Source organism: Cydia pomonella, unplaced genomic scaffold (genome assembly GCF_033807575.1).
Source record: "Cydia pomonella isolate Wapato2018A unplaced genomic scaffold, ilCydPomo1 PGA_scaffold_213, whole genome shotgun sequence".
NCBI lineage: Eukaryota > Metazoa > Arthropoda > Insecta > Lepidoptera > Tortricidae > Cydia > Cydia pomonella.
The window spans coordinates 18,074-32,598 of NW_026907853.1; the positions used below are offsets into that span (position 1 = coordinate 18,074).

General features: G+C 37.0%; 1 long non-coding RNA gene across 1 annotated transcript; it reads left to right on the forward strand.

Moving 5' to 3' along the window:
• The first annotated feature begins 1,656 nt into the window (after positions 1–1,656).
• Positions 1,657–13,867, forward strand: LOC133533906 (uncharacterized). The gene is made up of 2 exons (XR_009801941.1): positions 1,657–1,726; positions 13,469–13,867. It is a non-coding gene; the product is annotated as an uncharacterized LOC133533906 (long non-coding RNA).
• The last annotated feature ends 658 nt before the right edge of the window (positions 13,868–14,525 follow it).

Consider the following 14,525-nt stretch of genomic DNA (forward strand, 5'->3'; position numbering starts at 1 on the left):
CATGCTTCTTCGGAATTTGTCGCCTCCGAAGTTATGCAACGGAACCCAGCTAAAAGTAATGCAGCTGTAGCGAAACCTCATTGAGGTGCAGATCCTGACGGGGTGCGGCGCCGCAGAAGTCGTGGTCATCCCGCGCATCCCCCTCATCCTGAGCAATTTTCCGTTCCACTTCAAGCGCCTACAGTTCTCCGTGAGCGTCTGCTTCGCCATGAACATCAACAAGTCGCAGAGGCAGACGCGGGCTGCTTCTCGCACGGGCAGCTCTACGTGGCGTGCTCGCGCGTTACCAGCTGCACGGAGCTATTCGTGCTGATGCCCGCCGAGGAGACTCGCAATGTGGTGTACAAATAAATATTGTAAAATGACAATGTTATGTAAATATACTATTACATACCTACTTATTAGTATGTAACTGTAGATATAATTATATGTATACATTTAGTTGTGCATATATAAACATAACTGTAAACAAAATGTAAATACTCGGCCTCAAGTTTTTGATATCTACGAGTATTCTCCTTTCCTCTAATCCTACTTCTAACTAATAGGTATTACACCTAAATGCGATAGTGTTCGGAAGTATGGATTTCTATGGGTATATTTCTTACCTTTTCATGCTTAGACTGATTGGTCTGGAGCACCGATTTAGATGATATTTTCCATGGACATGATTTGGATAGGTACAGTCAAGGACGTAAAAAAAAATACAAAAGTGGAACTGTATTGTCCGATATACATCTACTACTCTATGTCGTTTAAATCACGTCAAAACTTTGAATAAGGACGACTTTGAAAAAAATAACAATTGATTTTGGAGTGTAGTTTTATTAAGTGGTACCTAATTGTAAAATATTTTATCTAGACTACAGTCCTCTAGCGTATCCATCTATCAACTTTACTTCAAGTTCCACCTCCAGGGGAGAGGCAGAGAAATTAGCGGTGAATGAGCCGGTTACTGACACAGACCGAATACCACGCGGGCGGAGCCGCGGGCACAGCTAGTACAACAATAAGTGCCATAATAAAGGCTAAAATTAAGGTTTAAATTTGAAAAGTATCAAAACTCATATTTAGTGATTTGAGCGGGTCTAACGCGAGCTGGGTTGCACGAACTATAATCATAGATGACTGATTTTACTTGCAAGATTTGACCCGTACAAATATAGTCACATAGGAACATACATTTGAAGTTAAAAGCTTGTAAAAAAACAAAAGCAAATCGTTCGATTTAATTATAATTAATCGGAGGTAATATGTACCAGTATTAGGCACTATTTGGCGCTGGAAGTTATAAATAAATAAATAAATATTATACAGACATTCTTACACAAATTGACTAATTCGCGCGGTAAGCCAAGAAGGCTTGTGTTGTGAGTACTCAGACAACGATATATATAATATATAAATACATAGAAAACATCCATGACTCAGGAACAAATATCTTTGCTCATTACACAAATAAATGCTCTTACCGGGATTCGAACCCAGGACCATCGGCTTCATAGCCAGGGTCGCTACCCACTAGGCCAGACTGGTCGCCAAATTAAAGTTTAAATTTAGAAAGTATCAAGACTTGCCGAGCGCGCTATAGTTATTCCTATTGTCACCGCAAGGCTGCTCTTTCAATAACCCGTTTATATTAAAAGTCGGTGCAGCCGGAAATTGCCATCGCACTTACTTCGCAAGCTGTCAACGTGGGGAAAAGTGGCGCAAGGAACATTACTAGGTAAGGTGTATTCGGGTAATTCCAAAAAGTTCACAATGTCGGGAAATTCAAAAATGGACTTACTTCGACCGGTTTGGCTTAGTGGGTAGCTGGGTAGTGGCCCTGCCTATGAAGCCGATCGTCCCGGGTTCCAAACCCGGTAAGGGCATTTTATTTGTGTGATGAAATAGGTACCAATCTTTTATTGGTGTTTTGTTTGGTGTATCAATGCTAACATTTTATTTGATTGTTAGTCCAGTTTCCACATAGAAAACACCCGTGACTCCGGAACAAATACCGGTGTTCATCACACAAATAAAATGCCCGTACCGGGCTTGGAACCCGGGACCTGCATGGGGATGGTCCCCACCATTGGCTTCATAGGCAGGGTCACTGGGTAATTTGATGATATACAAGGTGTCCGTGAGCATTGCGAGACATTTTAACTAAGCATTCCTGGTAATATTTAGAAACTAAAATGTCATATAAAATTTTCTGGATTAGACCTAGTTTCAGAGATAATTAAATGTTTTTCGAAATCATTATTTCGCCATAAGTCGGAACAAAAAACATTTTTGACTGCGGTATTGCCACTTTGAGGTCTAGTCTGGACATACCTATTGATTGACATCGAAAAATTAAAATAAAATATTCGAGAGGCTACCCCCAAATAAAAAAAAAGAACTTTTTAGTTAATTTTAGGTTATGTGTTTATCAATAAAAAATACGTTTTATGTACGGGAGTGTTCAAAAAAAGGGGGAGAAAAAACAAAAATTTTTTTTTGTCGAATTCCACAAAAAGTCATATAAGTAACATTTTTTGCTTCTGTTGCCATCAGGAATGCACCGTTAAAATCTGTCGCAATGCTCACGGGCACCTTGTATTTGGGTACTAGGCCAGACGGTCATCAAATTACGTAATTAAGCTTGTGCTATATAATAAAGTTCTAGTACTTTACTATAGTTGGTTGATTCTCGGGATATATTAGCTTAGTATGATATTCTTGTCTCAATTTCACTAATGGCCCCATTCGAAGAATGAATAAGACACATTTAAGATCTTGGAAAGATCGATAGCTAAACGACATGCCAAAATTGACGTTTATTTCGATTCCACTGTGATCCCACTAAGATATATCTACGATATTTCTAACGTCAAAGTGACATTGGTTGCCCGAATCGAGCTGATTCTGACAAATATCCGACATACAAACGATATCTAGATGAGAACTTATCTAAACCAGAACTTATCGTTATCGTATCTCATTCTTCGAATCAGGCCGTAAGATTCAGTACCTAGGTAATCAATTCAACAAATGCTTAAAATGTGTCCCTTTGATGATAATGTTATTTTTCACCCAAATAAAGGAATCAAATAAAATCTTACAGAAAAATAATGTTAGTTTTACCTGTTATTGTATTCAGTAGACAGTATTTATATCCATAAGAAGGAACTTTGAATCTTTAGAGAAAATAACATTCGATTAAGAATAATTTATTTCAGAAAATATACTTATCACTCATCGCTTATCGTTATGATTCACGAAATATTAGTTATAGGCATGTGAGTTATTTCCGATATTACGTTTTATATCTACAGCATAATATCTTTTCCGCATTCCCAGAAACGGCGCACATAAAATCGCTTACAATATCTCAACTCTATCAACACCTCAAATCATATCCACACGATAAAGTTAACCCGTGTTCTTACTTAAACGGCCCATTTAGTATTACGAGGGCCCATACCACGGCCACGGTATTTATCGTATAATACATTCTTTATGCTAAATACAAATTTAGCTTTAACATCTTGAAACAGCTAGCTTGAAAGAAAAACGTAATATGCGTCTATACGCTCCGCTTTCAAGTGACGCTTTTAAACTAAAAACTTCTTGCACTCTTGAGATCTTGAACCTTATCGCTTTTCTAATAAGATTGCGCTTTGAGACTTCTAAAGTCTGGGAGTATAGATAAGTTGGTAACGCGGTACATGAAATCATACCTAAATTGTAATATCCAAACGTACAAGTTTAGTTTTGGCACGGAAACAAGCGAATGGATGAAAATAGACAATTCATTTTGCAAGTATTTTAAGGCGTACATTTACCTGGTTTGGAAGTTTGGCTTTGCAATCAGAATTTGACAATTAAAATTAGTTCGTACAGTTTATTGTACCTAAAAATACCTGTTAGATTTTTAAATACATATGTCCAATGCATCTAAAACGTAAACATTTAAAAACGAAAAGCAGTTTGCAAATTCACATTACATTTTAATATGACGTTGCCTGCTTTTGTATTTTTATTTCAAAATGTAATTTTACATCATCAATAATAACTTATTTGTAATATGTAATTGAATAAGTCTATGAAGAAAAATGATGTAACAATTAATACAATAAGTATATGCACGACAAATAGTAGATAAATATGTAAAAAAATCACGTCATGTAACAATTGTTATCAATAAATATTTACAATATTTGATTTTCTCACCTAAATGGCTTATATGTATTTTAATACTAACTAACTGCTTTGGCTCAGCGATCCAAAAAGAATATTGGCCTCCGAAACGAGAGAACGCCACCTGTCCCGATCCAGCGCGGTTTCCTGTCATAAATTGGCATTCAGTCGACGCAGGTCCGCCTCCACGACATCACACCAGCGGTACCTGGGGCGCCCGATCGGTCGACGGCCGGTTGGTCGCCTCAAGTACGCTTCCTTAACTATGCGATCCTCCCCCATTCTGAGTAGGTGACCGAGCCAGCGAAGTCTGTGGGATTTAGTTACGCTGATGATATTGGGCTCATCCACCAACTCTTCGATCTCGGCATTTTTCCGGATCCTCCAGGAGCCGTCGTCACTTCGGACAGGTCCCAGGATCTTCCTGAGTACTTTTCTTTCCGCTATCAGGAGCTGACTTTCCTCTTTTTGAGTTAGTGTATTTTAATACTAAGAAAAATGAAATAAACATTGATTCCTAAATTCAAAATGTTTTATCTGCCTACTAAATTTAGATTCCAATTGTAAAATTATGGCGGATTTGCGAGTACTTAAATATAAATCACTCCTTATTGGCAACGAGAGGGCCATATCATTCCACAAGATATCTATTCAGGGGCCATGCCAACTCTCCGTGGTTGGAATACCAACTACTGCACCGCAAACTTATTTAAACACCCCCTTGATATTATTAACACCTCTATTATCTTCGTTTTAGGACCCTTTTTCAAGTAAAACATAGTTTGAGAGAGGTAATGTTAAGTTTGTGTTAAAGAAGACGTATAGGAGTTGCACTATCTGTCTTCTTGTAAAAATGACGTGCGTATGTGTTGAGGTCTTTATAGGGTAGTAGTTTAAGGCTATTTCGTGATTGTGGGAGTGGCAGACAAACGGACTGTTTATATGCTGTATTTCATTGAGGCGTAAAAGTAGAAAATTTGAAGGTAACCAAATTACTCTCAATTAATCTGAAAATGAAATTGTATTTAAAAATTTGCTTGTCAGTTCCCTCGGCAATATCTTAAGCTATTTTATAAATTCTACTGCTATGGTGGCAAGGTTTTTTTTTTCTATCAACTGTAAACTTTTATAGTTTTAGTAAGATTATGCCCTTGCAAATAATGTGTTAAAATTCAATATAAAAACTATAATTTTGAATATTTAAAAAGTAAGGATAGGCGTTCATATAACGCCGAGTGAACATGCGCACCAATTTTTATGTCAGTTTGTAGGCACATGGTGTAAATCTAATGTAGTTACATATTGTAAATAGTTTAAAGACCTCTTTTTAAACCCACTATTAACAAATAAATAATTAACGGAATATTCACAAACGCCATTTGGACACCAAAAAACCCTCTGGCCCATTTTGTAGTGTTCGTAACGGTCTTTACGAATAAGAAGTAATAATAAGTCAATGCTGTTAAACGACAGATGAAAATTTACCGAAATGAATGTAAATAAAGTGAATTTATCGCATAATATCTTTCTAATCTTCGTATATTTGAAGACCATGTTAAAACTTGCGTATGCAAGTTTGAAGACCATGTTAAAACTTGCGTTTGTAATGTATATTACAAAGAGGAATAGAAATCATTTTTTCGCGGCAAAACAAAATCGTTGTACATGCAAAAAGTAAATGAAGAAATAAGTAAACAACCGAAAAACAAACTAGAAACACATTTTAACATAACATAATATAATGATAGTACTTTTATACTGATAATTAAAGCAATTCGAAATTATTCCCTAACCATTCCAAAATATCAAAAATGCACAACGTTAATATTCAAGTTTTTTCTTCTGCCGGCACTCCCGGAGTACAACACGTTTTTTATATCGCGTTTCATCCCATAGTAATGATGGGCTAACTGCATATATCTCGTTAAGATTATTAAAATCAATGCGATGAAAATTCATATACGATAGAATGAATAATTCAGGTAAACTTTAATAAAGGCTGGCTTTACACGAAGCATCTAAATAGTCTCAAATTAATATCCTGCAAAATGTATTTTATTTCACCATAGACAGATGCGTCAATATTCGAAAAGTATTTAATAATGTATTCAAAAGCGCCCTTATTATGACATTTCTGCGGTCGTAAAAGCTAGCAACTGCAATTACTTAAACGCAGTGCATCTCGTTTGCACTAATGCCAGTACGAGGGAGATGCATTGTGAGTTAGTTAACGCAGCCGCTAGCGGATATGGCTGTGTCAAAAACGTAGTAATATACCTTAGCATGGTGGTTAAATTACCATGACCATGACCAGTATTCAACCATTCATAAGGTATTAAGATAAGATAAGATAAGATACATTTATTGATAAAATTATACAGATTTTACACGTCAATTCAATGAGGTTGCTTTACCATACTGTACAATGTCAACCATATTATTACGAGTACATTACAATGGTCAATTTATATTGATTGCAATTTTAATTACAATTATTATGTTTATTTATTTCAATTCTCAAATTTATATGTTATTCACACTTCCTCAAAATAAATTCATTCACACTGTAGCAACACAGGTCAATCAACATTTTTTTAAGTTTATTATTAAATATTTTATCACTAGCAGAGGTAATTATGTCACTAGGCAGGGTGTTATAGATCTTGACACCTAGGACAGCGAGTGACTTTCGAGCTTTAGCGAGTCTGCGGTGCGGGACAAGTAGCAGGTGTGCACCTCGAGTATTTCTACCGTGACACTGTCCGCGCGTTGTGTATTGGTCCAGATTAGATCTCACGTGTTGGCAGGCCATCAATATGAAGATACAAGGCAGAGTGAGGATTTTATGGTCCTTAAATAGCGCTTGGGCTGGGTGATCATAGGGCTTGCCAGATATTATTCTAAGGGCCCGCTTCTGTAGTTTAAACGGTCTGTCACAGTCTGCTGACGTACCCCATAGCTCGACACCTTGGGTTAAGACTGAGTGAAAGTATCCAAAATAAGCAGTTTTGAGGTTGGCAGGTGTCAAGGTGGGTGCGAGTCTGGATAGGGCAAAACAGGCGGAAGCTAACTTGTCGCAAATCGCGTCTATATGGGGGGACCATGTCAAACCTGAATCCATCGTGAAGCCTAGATATTTCACCTGATCAACTTGAGGTAGGGTAACGTCATTTATAACGGTATTAAATTTATATTCGTCACTTTTTCGCAGTTGGAAGTGCATAATATTAGTTTTTTCAATGTTTAGTTGCATTCCATTTGATAAGAACCATTGGGCAATCTTATGCATAATTCTGTTGGCCTTTATTCTTAAATTATTAAAATTGTCTGCGTTAATTATTATGCATGTATCGTCAGCAAACATAATGTATTCAGGTTCTGAACATGCAGTTGTTATGTCATTAACTAACGTTAAAAAAAGGTTATTCCCCATTATGGATCCCTGGGGGACAGAACAACCTCCGATGGGCCTAAGCTTTGATTTTGCACCAAGAACAGAAGTACTCTGCTGTCGATTAGACAAGAATGACGCAATTGTGGCCAAAAAATGTCCTTCGAAGCCGTAGCGATTTAGTTTTTTTAAGAGCAAGGCGTGATCAATCATTTCGAAGGCGCGCGACAGGTCGCAGAATATTGCTGCTACCTGTCGCCCGCCCTCGAGGTGCGCCATCACCCTAGTAAACACATCGCGGGCCGCATCCCTCGTTGACCGTCCCACCTGATAGGCGTATTGCTGCCTATTTAAAAGGTTATTTGAGGTGAAATGCTGCATCAATCTTGTACTCAACAGACGCTCGAAAACTTTAGATACTACAGGAATTAGCGATATTGGTCTGTAGAATTTCGGTATATGCATTTCTCCCTTACCCTTGTAAATAGGCTGCACTTTCACCAACTTAAGGATGTCTGGGTACACGCCGGCGCTAATACACTCGTTCAGCAAGAAAAGGAGCAATGATATTACTACAGGTGGAAAAAGGTCTAAGATATGTGTTGACATGTCATTTATGTCCTTCGATTGTTTGCGTTTTACATTTTTGCATGCACTAATCATATCATTTAACGTAAACCGTTCAAAAACAAATGTAGGTGGGAAAGTAGTTAAGTATTGTTCCAAAAATGCAAGCGCATCTTCAGCGCACGGTTGTGTAGCAATGTTATTTGCTTGAATGTAGTAGTGGTTCAGCTGATCGGCGGCGGCCGCGGCGCGGGAGCGCTCGCAGTCGCCCGCCGACCGGCTAACGAGCACATTGATCGGACCGCTTTTGCTGTTGCTGCGCTTGCATGTCTCAGAAGAAATAACATTCCATATAGCACGACTCACATTGCCTTCAGCACAGCACGATATTTTGTTATTCACATAGTCCTTACGCTCGCTTCGTAATGTTGCCCAGAATGCTATTTCAAGTCTAGACAAGCTCGAACGTAACTCGCTGTCATATGGTTGTTTCGATAATTTCACTTTAGTCCTACGTATATCGTATCGCAACTGACGTACATGGTCATTGACCCAAGTGCTAACAGTGTTTTTAATCAGTTGTCTTTTAACCGGAAAGTGAACATCATAAAAATGTTTGATAACGTTTATTACCGATGAGGTTCTATTGTTTGGACATTGATTTTTTGCAAGTATGCATTCCCAGTCGTACGACTCAAGACTTAATATAAAACTAGAAATGTTATGTTTCGAAAATGTTCTTTTTAATGTATGCATCACAGGAGATACATTGTTTTCAATGTTTAAGATGACATTAACACTCATATGATCGGATAGGTTAATATCTTCACAGAATACGTTTTTAATTCTATTTATATGTAAATTTGTATATATGTGATCTATACATGTTTTTGACGTGTCTGTTACCCTTGTTGGTGTAACGACAAGCTGCCTAAAGTTATATTGTTTGATAGTGTTAATAAGGTACTTACTGTTAGAACATTTAGCCATCAAATCAATGTTAATGTCACCTAAAATCACAGCGTTTATTATAAGTAAAAAAGGTTTTTTAACCATAGGTAGATATGAACAACTTTATTAATCAGCGCGCATGTTGGCAACGTCAAATATCGTAATGCCACGAAAAAAAATTGTCATATTACATTTTTTTTTACCAAATCAAAACTTTTAGTGACCAATCAACTTTTTTTTTTACCGGGAAATTGTGTGTAAGGTAATATTCAAAGCCGCAGGGTACATTTATACAAAAGCGATAACTTTCAGTGATATGTGTCAGATAAGTGTCAGTCACATGGACCGTTTTTCGGAATCAAAAATGTGTTGCGAGCTTCGTATAGACGAACATGCCGACACAGACACGGACAGGTATAGCGACGGAATATAATAATCTACGGCGGGAACGAGGAACCCGAAAGATTTTAACCAAGCACTTCTGAGGCAAAAAGAAGGAAAAAATGTTATATGAGCTTAAGTAAATTTCGTCAAAAAAATATATATATTTTTATAATGTATTCGTCCATAAAAAGTTAATTTTATGGTAAAACTGGCACTGAAAATGAATTTTTAATATATTTTTTGTAAAACCTAGTTTTTGCAAAGGTTACTTGACACTGTTTGACATTTATCACTAGGGATGTTTAGACTACGCGCCATAATAGCATCATCGCTACCAAAAAGGCGTTTTACATTAAGAGGCTGTCAATACCTAAAGCGCGCACACTGTCTATTTTTATCGGAGTAAATGAGATAGCACTGTCGCATGTTACTGGGCCTGGGCAAGGGATAATAAGAAAAATATTTGAATAAAAAAAAGTGGATTATTAGTGTAATATTTTACTCAACCACGGTTTAGATATAAATGTTATGAAATTATGATTTTAATTGCAGACCCACAAGTCAAAACAATAAAGACATAGAACCGTTTAATTGTGATTTTAAGACTAATCTTTGCAATTATTTTCTATCGAGCCGATTTCGTTCAATCATGTATCGAGTACAACCACGGTCTATGAAATATAATTAATATGAACATATATTTTTCTTACTTGACTAAAACAAATAGTCTTTCTTAAAAAACTGTTTAAGTAACATAAATTTCAAGGGCATTGGGTGTTGACAGCCCCTTAAGTTACAATAAGATGTATTTTTTAAATTGGTACTAACTCTGAAACTAGGCGAAATCCAGAAAAGTTTATATGACATTTTAGTCTCAGAATGTGATCAGGAATACACAGAAAATCTTTCGGTTTCCTCATGTAACACCGTGTATATGTATATATACATTCCGTCACTGTATGTAGCCTCGTTTGTGGCTCCCCTATAGTGGATTGCGCTGCGAAAATTTGTTTTATTCTGATGAGGGCCACAAAGGACTGCATCTATTGGATTTCTCCTATCCGCTTTGAGTCAAAGGTGGCGTTATAACTTGGCTGTTCTTTTATAAAATTTATTGCTATCAGACTGACTTGATTACTGCTTTGCGCGTAATTTTTAAATGACCTCAAAGAAGGAGGAGGTTTTGTATTCATCGGAATCGTATTCTCTTTTATATGTATCGATTACTTGGAGAAAGGGCCGATTTCATGATCTTTTATTTAACTTGCAATGTACGTAACTATGTATGTAACTGTGTATGTTTGTACCGGGTCAAATCTTGCAAAATAAAGACCCGCTTCCCGGTTTCCGATAGAACTGAAGATTGTCATACATAATATGTAAGTTGGGTGCCAATGCAATATTATGGAACCATCGAGCCGATCTGATGATGGAGACAGGCGGTAGCCATAGGAACTCTGTGACAGACACCGCAGCCTAATAGTTTGGGGTTTTTAGAATTGTCTTGATGGGTATTAGTTTTCTGTGGAAAGAAAAGTACAGTCGGTAATAAAATCTTGTTCCAAAAATCATTTTTTTACCTTTCAAATTTTATTTTTTATTGATTGCGTTAGCAAAGGTCTACGTTTTGACTCGGGCAATCTGTTTTCGTATGTCCGGATTCTCCTCTATAGTTCGCAATTCTGAACTGAATCTCGTGAATTTTTGTAAGCAGGTTCAGTAGCTACATATAACTTTTTGTCTTTTAAATTTTTTGGAAAATGTTCAAAATGATGGGAATTGGCATAAAGGACTTTATTAAATTGTACAATAATAGTTACTATGTAATATATAAACTAACTTATTAAAACGCATAAAATACAAAAAGAATACCTATTAACTAAAGTAAAGAAACATATCTATTAACAAATAAAAATGGGGGTAGCTCGTCGCCCGATGGTAGGGTGCCCAGAAGGCTGGTGACATTACCGCGCTGTATGGCGATGCGATTGGCCGGGCAACGAAAGAACCAGCCCTCTGGTCACCCGTAGCATCAATGAGACGCTTCGCTAAAGGACTTAAGTGCCATTATAGTTTATGGCAATTAAGATCATTGTGAGTACGGTGTATACATGTTTAAGCTTATCGATCTTATCGCGAGGTCTACAGCTTATGGAGCCACTAGTTTGCCTGCCAATTGTAACGCGAGTTTTCCTTACCCGGCTCTGGTCTTACCCAGAGGAAAATCACGGTACAATAATGAAACTAAATTAACCAAACTTTCTACCTAAAAAAAAAATAACTTCAAAGCAGGTACTAACTATTTCCACCGGCAATTCGGGGCATCTACAGGAAATGAAATAAGTAAAAATGTTACAATTTGTGACACATAATTTATTATACTAAAAGAACACTGGAAGCACACTGCAGGTAAATCATTAGATAAGCTTTTAGCACCTTATCCTAAGAATGTCAGCCGTTAGAGCAGGGGTCGTGCCAGAAATGGTTCTACAATGATTTACACGCAGTCCTATTTATAAGATTGTTAATCCCTAATTTGTCAATTTGCCATCACATAAAGGAATATTTACTAATTTACTTATTGAATTTACGCTTTAAAGATGGAAAGAGCCACTAGTTTATTTTATTGTTGATATTCTTCGTCAGATTTCGAAAAAAATTGATGGATAGAAGTTTCCTACTCTGCACATAATATAAGCGCAATTTCACGGTATACCCTAAAAAATCTTTCACTGTCGAAATTTCGATACTTTCAAGGGAATCAAAATTTATGAGGTAGGTATAGGTAAAAAACTTAAGTAAACCTGTTGTATGTAGTTGTGACGTGTTCGAATAGACAATACACGTTTAAAAGACACACACAAACAAAACAAATGTCTATTCGAACACGTCCCAACTACATACAACAGGTTTACTTAAGTTTTTTACCTATACTTACCGTTGACTTAGAACTATGAAATTTTACACTAAAAATACAAGGAAAAATATGAAAATTATAAATAAATAAATAAAGTTATTTTTTTACGGAACACTTGGTGGGCGACTCCGACTCACACTTGTCCGGTTTTTTTGCAAACCATGCTTTAGCTATTTCTGTTACAATAGTAGGTATAAAAAAAGAAGACGAAGCTTTTATTTCTTGAAAAGAGTCAAGAAACAACTGGAATACTAATAGAGCTTGTAAAGGAATTTATTAGCTCTACGTAGTTACTGTAATTCGATAACTTCGCCCTTTTCCAAGAACATTTTTTTAACTTGATTATTTAAATTGCAGGCGAAATGAAAAACCAAAATTTCTAACTCCTATATTGCTACAACGCAATAGTAATTTATTAGGTATATGAAATAAAGAACGTATTTATTAGGTTAGGTGGTGTCCGAGTGGATATGACGTCCGACTTTCAATCCGGAGGTCGCGGATTCAAATCCTGGCTCGTACCAATGAGTTTTTCGGAACTTATGTACGAAATATCATTTGATATTTACCACTAGCTTTTCGGTGAAGGAAACATCGTGAGGAAACCTGCATACATCTGCGACGAAATTCAAAGGTGTATGTGAAGTCCCCAATCCGCATTGGGCTAGCGTGGGGACTATAGCCCGAGCCCTCTCGCACATGAGAGGAGGCCTGTGCCCAGCAGTGGGACGTATATAGGCTGAATTATTATTATTATTTATTAGGCCGATTTCAGTGTCCCAGTGGCAAAGGTTAATTTCTACGACTCCTGATTTCGTGTTTCCTCCGGACAGATATTAAGGAAGCTGGACAGGTCATCCCGCCATTTCTGCCTGGGCCTTCCCTGCCCACGCCCCTCTACCGTTTTAGTTAGGTATTATAAAACAAAAAATAAAATAAATCATTTTAGCGCACCTTACTATATGTATAGGCCATGATTTTTGAGATGAACTATTTTTTTTCCATTATGACCCCTGTATTAGGCGGTAAAAAGCAATATTCAGTAATTTATTGCACACATGAAACAGGGCAATTTTTTTACCTTACAGAAAACCACAGCCAAATAACACTACACCCTACTGCCGGTGAGTAAGGTCGCCAGAGCTCAACGAGGGTGCGGAGTGTTAGGGTCGGCAACGCGTATATAACTCTTCTGAAGTTGCAGGCGTCCATAGGCTACGGAGACTGCATCAGGCGGGCCGTATGCTTGTTTACTACCAATATAGTTTATAAAAAAGCAATTCAGTTATGCATCATGCACCGCTGCAGTCTCATCCGAATGCAACCTTAACATAATACGTCCAATAAACTTGACGAGTTAAGTCGGAAGATTAGATGACAGCCTTCCTAATCGTTTGCAAGTCCTGATTGTTTCCTAGTGTAATTATTAACTAATAAGTTATTTATATAAGTAATGAAACCTTAATAAATGGAACCTCAGTGCATTACCCATTTTGTTTTATTGTGGGATGTTGGTGGATAAAAAGTCACCTTTTATCGATGAAAACTGTGTATTTTCACTAAAAAACGGATATTAATTACAGAGCGATGTTAACCGTGGAGTTGTTAGAAAGAAGAGAGTGAGTGAGTCGGCGAATGGATACAAGAATAAAATCATTCGGTCATATACATGGTTGCGATCAGAAACAGGGAGATAATAGGAAAATTCAGATACCACCACTGCAGGTACCAAATAATATTAATATAATTTTAAAGAGCTTCTTTTGTGGATCTCTTATTTTACTACATTATAATTGTCAATCCCCTTTGCTTCCGGAGGACTAACTTACTAATAGTCATTCTATCGCAGTGTTAAAGATATTTCTTATCAACACTATGTATTAATTAATTACAGAAGTTTATGAATATGGGTTTACCCATTTTGACGCCAATGACGGATATATTCGCACCGTAGGTCCAACGTTGAAGACGGATTTATTCGTCACAGACCACAAAGCAACATGTCACAATTTTAGTTTTGACACTTCGGTGATGTGGCGTCTGAGGGACAGCTTTTGTGTTTGATGCGGTGTTAAAAAGGTACAAAGTATGTGACTGCTAATTAAGTCGTTCGACGTTCAAAATGGTAGCCATGGAGACGTGAAC